The sequence below is a fragment of the Eublepharis macularius genome, chromosome 5, assembly GCF_028583425.1.
Source record: "Eublepharis macularius isolate TG4126 chromosome 5, MPM_Emac_v1.0, whole genome shotgun sequence".
NCBI classification, from domain to species: domain Eukaryota; kingdom Metazoa; phylum Chordata; class Lepidosauria; order Squamata; family Eublepharidae; genus Eublepharis; species Eublepharis macularius.
In genome coordinates, this window is record NC_072794.1 from 43888456 (window position 1) to 43899306 (window position 10851).

General features: G+C 40.9%; 1 protein-coding gene across 3 annotated transcripts in view; it reads right to left on the reverse strand.

Moving 5' to 3' along the window:
* GPSM2 (G protein signaling modulator 2) overlaps window positions 1-6669 on the reverse strand; it is a 45195-nt gene extending 38526 nt beyond the window's left edge. For all 3 annotated transcript variants that reach the window (XM_054979777.1, XM_054979775.1, XM_054979774.1), the window contains exon 1: window positions 6534-6669. The gene's annotated coding sequence lies outside the window, so the exon portion shown is untranslated. The remainder of the gene's footprint in view (window positions 1-6533) is intronic.
* Window positions 6670-10851: the final 4182 nt, after the last annotated feature.

Genomic DNA, 10851 nt, shown 5'->3' on the forward strand with positions numbered 1-10851 from the left:
CAACGTTCTCCGGCTGTGAAAGCCTTTGACAATATACAGGTATATTGATATGATAAGAAATTGCCAATTAAAAATAAAAAGCCCACCAATGGTAGGGGGGAGGAATAGCTGTAACAGGGAAAGATTATGTGTGTGCGTGTGTGTATGCAGGGGTTAATTTTCCTGGTCCTAAGGCCATTTTCCCCACCCCATCCCTGAAGAAGCTATTTCATCCTGCCACAAGGAGCTTTTTTGGTTTTTTAGTGAACAATTTAATATCGCTACATTATAACAACAATCTGTGTATTAGAATTCTCTAATCTCTTCCACTGTGGAAATATAAGGGGAAAGGCATAGTTTTGCAAAGGAATGAGCTAGGGGATTATTTGTTAAATAGAAGTTGGATAGAACCTGTTACACTTATTATTACAATGGTCTATTGAGATAACAAATGTGAAACTGCTGAATTTCAAAAAATGTGAAAAAGTCCCAATGCCCCAGGAGAATGAGGCTGGCCACTGCTGGAGAACTGGGGCAGGGAAACCTGCCATGTTGAAGCCTTCTTGCCACTGCATTGTAATTGCAGCTGCACAAGGAATGAGGAAACCACACAAGACTCTTTCTGTGTGGAAACCACCCTCACTAGGCCATGGGATAGAGTATCTTTTTAAATTTACAAAATGAGCATTTTCTTGCATAATTCACCTAGGTATGGGAAAATGTCTGTGAGTGGCCCTGTCTTGCTGTGCTACTGATCAGCATGACTCTGCTCCTAGCATGGGAAATAATTTCAAACAGATTTATTTTGCCTAGATTGTGACCATAATTTGTAAATATGCCTTAGCTCAATATATTCACTTCAGGCTTACAAAGAGACTTTCTTTTCATCATTTTAAGGGTTTCCAAGATCAACAGATGTAACAGGAAGCAGTCTGCACAAGAAAAACTGTCAAGCATGCACAGCAAAACTGAGAAAGGCACCAAAATATGTTTCATAATCTTGAAATGAACAAATCTTTTTGTATCTAAAAATGTACACTAAATTTTCAGACTGAACTGCAATTTTGATAAATCTGTTTACTATATTTGTAAACTTGCCAAGTTAAGCAGAATTTTGAGCCCCCAATAATTCAATCATGAACACATTGTCACCACTGAATACAGGGAATACAACAGCAAACAAGCATGCCAAGTATGTAATCATACACACAAACACATATCTATATTATAAACAAACACAGATGTAACTGACTACTACCAGTCATGCCATTATATTAATTCATCCACTGTAACGTATCATTAATACAAAAATTTTAATTACCTGTTTGCCTATGAAAATACATCTGTACATTAAACAAACAGAGATGGGAAGGTCTTCCCATCTCCTAGTCTTACACCACCTATTTTCCATCTGAGAAAGATAAGGATCCTGATGAGGACACTCCTTTCCTATTTTATGAACCTAATTCATAGGAATTCAACATCCAGCTAACCCCACATACAGTCTTCCCCACTAATTCACTTAGAAACAGAAAACTCAAATTCAGAGTTTTTACAGGAATGTAAACATTTCTATAGCATCACAGCAAAATCCCAACAGTTGCACGCTGAGTGAAATGAACCTAGTTCAATGGAATTAATTAGCTAGTTTTTTCTTGATGATTACTCCTGAATTTGAAATGCTTCTCCCCTGGGTGTGGTATACACATACACTGCACTGTTCTATTTTAGTATTGGATGAATTCCAAGTTAACAATAGACCTCTTCAGAGTACCTCTGTACTAAGACAATGTAAACAGTACCACAGAAGGGATTGATTAACGCTGTCAGAAATTGGCAAGAAATGCATAGCTAGTGTCCTCATACCAAAGTAACATGCAAAGGAATGTAGGGTATCTTTCCGACACAGTGAATGAAGTAGACTGGAGGAAAGGGTTGAACTTATAACATTTAGAGGTGTTACAGTCATAAAGCTAGAAGAGGGTAGGCTGCTTGTTTGGCAATGAAAAGACATTAGAAATTGTCACCAGCACATATTTTAAAAATCCTTGCAATGTGAAGAACAGAGCTACATTTCCTATAACACTGGCATTCTTAGATATCAAAACAAAAATGATGGTGTACAATGTAAAGCGTGATACATAGTCATAGATCAATTCACTAGACTTTTAGTAAATTCTTAATCAACCACAATTCTAGTGGTTACCTTAATGCAAAACATTGTTTCTAAATGGCAGGTCCCAATGAACAAAATGGGAACAATGTCTCATATTATATATTAAAACCCTTGCTTTGCTCTCTAAAAGTGATTCAAAGCAGCTTGCAATATTGTTCTTCTCTCCTTTGCTTTATCCTCACAACCACCATGCTGTGAGTTAGGTTAGGCCGAGAGAGAATGACTGGCCCAAGGTCCCCCAGTGAAATTCCATGGGAGAGTGGGATTTGAACCTGATTCTGGCATTCTAACTACTACATCAGATAAGACTAAACAATACTTAAACCCCACAGGTTGGATTCATCCCTTCCATGAACACTCTGGGGGGACTCACACCACCTTGCCCTTCTCAAATGATCCCCATGAAGCTGATGATAATCTGGGGACCTTTGGGAACAGTGTGCAGATATTACTCGTGACTCTATAGCAATAAAGGGGAATTGAGAGAAAGGGGAAGTCAGAGAAATTCCCAGTGCTCATACACGCACCCAGCATAAGCTTTTGGCCCATTCATTTGCTTATTTACTTCATTTATACCCTGCCTTTCTCCCCAATGGGGACTCTGAGCAGCTGGCATCATTTCCCCCTCCTCCATTTTATCCTTACAACAACCAGTCTGTGAGGTAGGTTCGGTTCGGTTAGTAACCTTTCATGGTAGAGTTGGGATTCCAACCTGGATTTCCATATACCAGTCCAACACTCTAACCACTGCACCCAACAGATCATACAAGAAGTATATATGCATTTCTGCTGATTCCTTCTTCTAGCTGCAGACCCACGCACTGCATCCCATATAGTTCATTGACCCTCAAGAACAACTTTTCAGGGAGCAAAGGAGAGTGCACAACAAAAGCAAAACAGTGGTAACAGCCTCTTCTATGAATGCAGCATGTTTGTGGAAGGGTCCAATATATTGACTGCAATGGTCTGAAGCTTAACTGTATATGGACAAAGACTGATAAACAAGAAGAAATAGTAAAAGACCTAGATAGCCCACATGAGCCTGATCTCATCAGATCTCAGAAGCTAAGCAGGATAGGCCTTGGTTGGCCTCCAATGAAGACCAGGGTTGCAGAGGCAGGCAATGGCAAACCACCTCTGTTAGTCTCTTGTCATGAGAACCCCGCTAGGAGTCGTTATAAGTCAACTATGACTTGAGGGTACTCTCCACCACAGTAAAAGACTAGCTCCTCATAAGCAGCTGCCTAATTATTTAAACCAAAACAATCTAGGATTTGTTTTTTTATTTATTAATGCAAAACAAACAAAATCAAACAAGCAAAACCAAAAACCACTCTAGGATTCAGCTACTGAATTTGCACCACAATTTAAAAGGCATCTTATCTCTAGCAAGCAAGACAGAACTGCTCACCTCCATTCTACCTACCTCTCAACTTCCCTGTAAAATCTTGAGAAAACTTTTTAGCAGCGCAATCTGGCACCTGTACAAATAGAACATGGGGCCATAGCAAATCTTTTAGGATGCTGTGCCATGGACTGCAAAAGTGTTGTACTTGAAGTTAAATATTGTATTTTGTACAAACTGATTTTGGACTTTCCTTGATTTTATGGTATTGAATAAAACATCTTTAAACAAGTAAACATTATAATTAACAAATAGATTTTTTAAAATTCCATTCTGACAGACAGCACTTTAAAGCCAAAAGGAATTTGTTCATATTAAACTGTTGCTTCCCAAACATCACCTTTCCCATTAATTATTCCACATCATCCTTAAAGTTTGTTTAGAAGATACACACATAAAAATAAACACTGTATCTTTTAAGCACAGGCAATAAATGAAATCTGGATATACTGTGAGATAATTTATGGCAGTAATGCATACTGAAAGTGCATCCGTGGGAGGGGGAGAGAAGTACTGCAGATTTTCTTTTCCCATAGTAGCCCTTTGCTTTGCAATTAATTCAGAAGGGTCCCACAATATTCAAAATCAGCTTGTTAGAAGTAGAGTGGGGCCGTCGTCACACGGGCTTTTATTTAGCGCTAAAATGGCGCTATTTCCCGGCAAACACCCACCTTATTCCAACACTGTAGCAATTTTCTCTCTTCTGCTTTGTGCTTGATAGTCGCGCTATTTTGTGAATGCCTCACATCGATGTATTTCACCTCGCAACGTCCTATGCCCTCCCTTCAATCCCAGAATCCATTTCTTCCTGCGACTCCCCTTTTTTTATTTTATTATGTCCTTATAACGCCATAACGACATAACACAATGCAAACTTTCTGCTGAAGTAAAAATGACTCAATCGCCATGGCAGAGTCGTCAGCGATGGGGATCACGTCAGACAGGGAGTTTTCTGTGGGCAAAGGGCTATTTATATAATTTCAAAGTTGGAAAAACAAAAGGGTCGTAATGTTTTGCTCTAACGGAATGTTTATATGCTGTTATTCCATTATAGCGGAATTAAACGCCAGAATAATAAAAAAAAGGGGGAGGAGCTGCTTCTGTGCGGTTAGAGAGAACAGAACAGAGTGCTTCGGTGTGGACAGCTGGTGGCGCAAAGAGCTGTTAGGTGACCCAAAGAAACGTTACTGTGCCGATAACAGGTAGGACGCTATATGCTGTAAATTTAACGGAAGAGATGCCCATGTGACGACGGCCTGGGTTGCAATGGAAAGGGGTATGATGAGAAATGTCTAATCGCGCAAAACGATCTTTTGAATCAGAGTTAATATTTATCACATAAAGTGGTACAAATTCTCAGGAACTGAAGTCAGCATCCCTTTTTTTAGTTCTTCAACAGACAGCAAACCAGTTTAGCTTACTGAACTTCTTCCAGAAATTTTGAAATGGGGCGGGGGGGGGGAGTTCTGTTATTTTCTAGATAAGAGTTTCAGGTGAGAAGCTGTGTTGGTCTGCAATAGAACAGTGAGTCCAGTGGCACCTTAAAAACCAACAAGATTTTCAGGACATATCAAAGGGAGTTCTGACTCCTGAAAGCTTATATCCTGAAAATCGTTTTGGTCTTTTAAGATGCCACTGGGCTCAAATATAAAGACAGAATTTTTAAGGAAAAAGTGAAATGTTTATCTATATTTTAAAAGTGAAGTATATAATCTACATTTAATTTATGTTTCTACTTTCAAGCTACAAAAGATATTAATAACTGTGTTATTTAAAATTGTACCATGTGGCATATTGAAAAAATATAAAAGAAACAGACCTGCAAATTAACCAGGTTCAGAGAGTGATGCAAACTGGCACAGCCTTTGCTATCTAAACACACATATTTTTGCCATCTGAGCAGGAAAAAATAAAAAGGTCTATCATATGGACTTAATTTTTATACAGTCACATGCTTAAGGACTACAAGAAGATTTGGATATTGAGTTAAACATTTCCAATTTTTCCACTGGAAAAATTAGGAAAGTCCTTGGCAAACAACCCCTTCCCAAGTTTTCCCAATGTTTTTCTGAGCCCTGATTCTTCAACTATTCTTATATGCTGAATAACATGCCACCTCTGTGAAGTACAGTACTTTAAAATATTATTCAAATATGCTATATACAATTAAAATGACATTTAACAACTGTATAAACATACAACTGGATACTAGAAGAGAGCAGTGTCATATAACTCAGTATGGAACATTCATGTCAACTTTTGACATACTACACATCCTTCATCTGGACAGAATTAATGTACCTATTACATCACGTCACGGCAATAAAAATGAAGGATGTGGCACCTAAAAAGAGCACGCCTCCCAATTCTGTTCAGGAGCAATTTCTCTGAACCCTGAAAAAGAGCGAACTTCTATCCCATCCGTGCGAGGACGCTCTAAACAGGCAACCCCTTGAAAAGAAGGAAACAGAGGTAGCAAGCCTGCTGCAAAGGACTATTGCAAGCAGAGGCAAGATACGCCGACAAAACACAAGGGTCCTCCGAAACAGCTACTACAATGGAGGGAAGCCTATACCGCGTTTAAAAAAAAAACAAACTGCTAAGGCCTTCTTTTGTTTTCGGTGCTTAGTGCTCCCAGTTTCTTCCTCCATCAGACAATGCAAGGTGCCCCGATATGGGAAACTCTGCGTATTTGTACGTGCATTGCTTAGGAAAACAAAGCGATCGCAGCTCGGCGCTTCTGAAAAGAACCGATGGCCTAGCATCCATCGTTACGCGCCCCCATATCGATTTCCTCAAAATGGCTCCCCATTAAAAAAAATCTCTCCTCGGACCGCTTCCCATCCTGGGAAAGGGCCAGCCTATAGAGCTCCCCTTCTCCATTCCCGACCGACGCCTCCTCCCTCCTGCAGTCCGCTCCCCCACCCCCGTCAGACAACGGCCATTAGCAGACCTCTCCCCATCTTAATTTACCAGGCTCAGTGGTGGCCCCTTGGGCGGCCGTCCCCTCAGCGCCTCAGTTCAGCCACCCTGGACAGCTCGCGCTCCACTCCTCCCCCTCGCGGCACGGACCTGAAGTCCCTCAGCAACTCAACGGCTGCATCTCCTACCCAAGCCGCTGCTTTCTCACCCCGCCCTCCCCGACGAACGTTGAGCGGGCGAGACGCTCTACCTCGCTCGAGCCCTTCCCAGCCAATAGCATCGAGCTATCCGAACTCGGCAAAGGGGCACGCCCCCCTCCCGCCGTGAGTGACTAGTGCAACGGCCGTCGACAAGCTTGGGCTGGTCGGCGCAGGCGCCTTGCGTTAATGCCCTTTCCCCAACTTCTGTGGTTCCCCACGCTCCGGAGCGTTGTTTCACCTACTAGCGTTTTTCGCATAGTCCAATTAAATAAGAGAGGAGAGGTGGAGTTAATTTGTACTCCCCCTCCTTGCGGACTAGCGGGTGGGTGGTCACATGGGCATCCGCTGGGCTCAGGATTGGCTTGCGGAGGGATGGAGGGGCAGAGGGTTTTATGTCCGTCTCCTCCTTTGTTAGCCTGAGTGGAGGTTTGCGTGGGAGCTTTTGATGTGGTTGTGGTGGCAGAGAACGGGCTCGATTAGGACGTATGTAGAAGGCTGTGTAACGGGTCAGCCCATATTTTGAAAAAAGTTAGCCGTCTCTTTCAAAGTTGACTATGGACCGGGTGTGCCAGTATCTGACGAGCGGGAACTGTGAATCGTGTCGATAGTTCCAACGACAGGTGGAATAACAAGGGGTTTATTCACAGACTGCGCGATGTTGAGCAGATGTTCGTGAAACATGGCACACGAGTGGTTGTCCTGGACTAGAAGCTTGCCAGGGCTGGACCAGGCTAGTGCAAAGTTGAAATGCCTTTTTTTTATATAAATTGGATTATGTAGCAGTAGAATGCCCCAATCTATGTACACCAAGATGACTAAGAGGAACCTCCAAGTGCCGAGGCAGTAACCCTTTGCATACCAGAAGACAACATCAGGGGAAGACCTTGGTGTTTGTTGGTGCCAAAGGATAACTGGTTGGCCACCCTATGGAAGACGATGGTGGACTAGATAAGCTACTTGTCTGATCCCCCAGGGTATCTGTTACATTTTTATAATGTACTCTCCTTTACGCTCCAAGAGTGTGTTATGTGCCATCAAGTCGCTTCCAACTTATGGCGACCCTATACATGACCTCTAAAACATCCTATCAATGACAGCTTCCCTCAGGTCCTGCAAACTGAAGGCCATGGCCTTCTTTTATCAAGTCAATCCATCTTACGTGAGGTCTTCATCTTTTCCTACTGCCTTCCACCTTTCCTAGCATTATTGTCTTTTCCAGTGAGTCTTATCTTCTCAGGATGTGACCGAAGTACGATAGCTTCAGTTTAGTTGTGTTGGCTCATGAGAAGAATTCAGGCTTGATCTTATGTAGAACCCATGTATTTATCTTTTGGTGGTCTAGGGTATCTGTAAAACTCTCCTCCAACACCAAGATATGCTTCGGGATACCTGTTATCTGTGAAGTCCATATGAGTCTGTTCTGCACCCTTGCCTTTGATATGTGAGTTACCACTTTGGAGATTATTAGATCCAGCCCCCCGCCCCCGCAAGTTTTCCAAAGTGTTCTCTGCCTTTAAATCAATAAAATCCCTATGGGCAGTAAAGCAAGGGACAATTCATAATAATTATAGCTGTTTTTAAATTTATGTTTTACCTCCGGATTTGGTCCTGACCTGGATAGCCCTGGTGAGCCTGATCTCATCACATCTCAGAAACCAAGTAGAGTCAATCTTGGGTGGTGGTGGAGGTGGTGGTGGTAGTAGTAGTAGTAGTAATAAATCAATGAAAATCCAAAATGTCGACTGCCAGGAAAAAGATGAAACTGTCCCACCTTATTTGTGAATGCAGCAAAATTGCACAGACGGACTACAAAGCTAGACATGACAGGGTTGCAAAGCTGATTCATTGGTCATTGAGTAAAAAGTCTAATCTGCAAGTATCAAAGAATTCATGGAAACAGCAGGTGGAAAAGGTGTTAGAAAATGATCAAGTCAAGATCTTGTGAGATTTTAGAATACAAACTGATTGATACCTTGAACACAATACACCAGACATAACAGCTGTGGAAAATCGAAACATTTGGATAATAGACATTGCAATTCTGGGGGACGCCAGAGTCGAAGAAAAAGAACAAGAAAAAATTGTTAAATTTAGAGATCTGGTGATAGAAACCACCGGACTATGGAAGAAGAATGCAACAGTAGTCCCCATTTTCATCAGGGCACCAGCACTAGGAACTACTTCAAAAATGTTGAAACTTATATGGAAAAACTGCAGTTTCTGACATAACACCTACAGAATTGCAAAGGACGGCATTACTTGGAACAGCTTACATATTGTGCCAATACCTTGCTGCTACTTAGATCTCTAGCAGAAACTTGTATCAGCTCAGCAAGGCCAATCAATGATAATATGTGATCTTTATTTATTATTGATTGTGGTGCATGTAATTTGAATAATAATAATAACTGTGCTTATATACCGCTCTTCTAGACAGATTAGTGCCTCACCCAGAGTGGTGAACAAGTTAGTGTTATTATTATCCCCACAATACACCTGGGGAGCAGGGGCTGAGAGGAGTGGCTTACCCAGGGCCACCTACTGAGCTCATGGCAGTAGTGGAATTTGAACCAGAAGAGTGCTGATTTGCAGCTGAGCCACTTAACCACTGTGTGGGAGATCTCGAATGAAGACCAGAGTGAAGACTAGGGTTGCAGAGCCAGGCAGTGGCAAACCACCTCTGTTAGTCTCTTACTATGAAAACCCTGCTATGGGTCATCATAAGTCAGCTATGACTTGAGGGCATTCTCACCACCATTTCTGGATTTATTGATGCTGGAGAAACTGTCAACCACTTAAAATTTCAGGTTTTGCTTTGGCATACTTGGTTTAATGTAAACATTTTACAAGAGGTCAGGAATCCTGCTGCTGGCACATGAGGACTGTTATTTCAGCAGAGGAATGCTTAGGAGCACCATCAAAGAAGCTTTTGTAGGCAAGAGAACATGTGAAATGTAGGCAGTGTCTGCACCTCATTCTTAAGTCCACTATTTTGGTTCACATCTTCAAAAGCTAGTTCAGTCTTGCCCTAAATAGGAGCTGTAGAAAAGAATTCTTCGTTTTAAAGTCAAAAGGAGTGGAACAATCCAGATCTTTGCTTGCCTTACACAGGTTGCTTCAGTAAATGTTGCAAAGCAAGCTTCTGTTGGTGCCTGTGCAGCTGCACAAGAAACAATAAGATCAAGCATGTACATGTTCCTTCATTGAATGTTCCTACATTTTGTCATTGGGTAGAGCTGTGCTTTTGTATTCAACAAGGTTCCTTGCAAAAAGGATTCTAATGAAGATAAGAATTTGCAAAGAGATCATTATGAGAAATTCCTTTGGGAGGTTCTCAGTGTTGGCAGTAATGTATAATAATCTATCCTTTTGAAATTCACCCTTAACCTAAGCAACATGGAAATTACTTTTCTAGATAAATGCAAATATTTTCTCTTGATCTTAGAAAGCAATCCCAAACGGTGACCATGAATAAATAATTGACTTACATGTACTTTCTCATATAGATAATTAAAAGTTTCCACAATGTGGGCAGTATAAACATATTTATGACATTAAAGGCATCAAATGTTAAGAAACTCAAGACCCAATTATAAATACTTCTTTATGGGTACAGAATAAACAAAAGTTAAGTGAGACTAGGCTCAATTTAACATTTGCACCAGGATCTGGAAAATGTTGGTTTGTTACTTTATATTCCCTTTGTGATCTCCCTGAACAATACAGAGTGAAGGAAGAATAATAAATACCAAGGTGTAAGGTTGCAGTTAAAAAGATACTGTGCTCTGTAGGTTTGCTGTGTTCAATATAGGGTTACATCTAATGTAAGTGAATCTATCTAGGATCTTGTTTAGCATCTAAACTCTTGCGTAGAAGATGACAAAATGCCTTGTAAGAATTTTTAGTTTGGTTGCCGTAACTGTACTGGTTGCCTAGGAAATTAGCCAAAATTGCCTGTGGTGTGTAAGTATAAGGGAGCATTGTCTATTTAATTATTTCTGTTTTCTGTACATGTATTATATTAATGAAAAACAAGGACGATTTTTGTGTGAGCAAAATTATATACTGAAAGATGTGCTTCAGAAGAAAGTTGTTGAATTCAGTATTTAATTTGGGGTTGCCTGTTGTTTATGTCCAATTACTAGAAGATGTATAAGGAGTTTAAACAT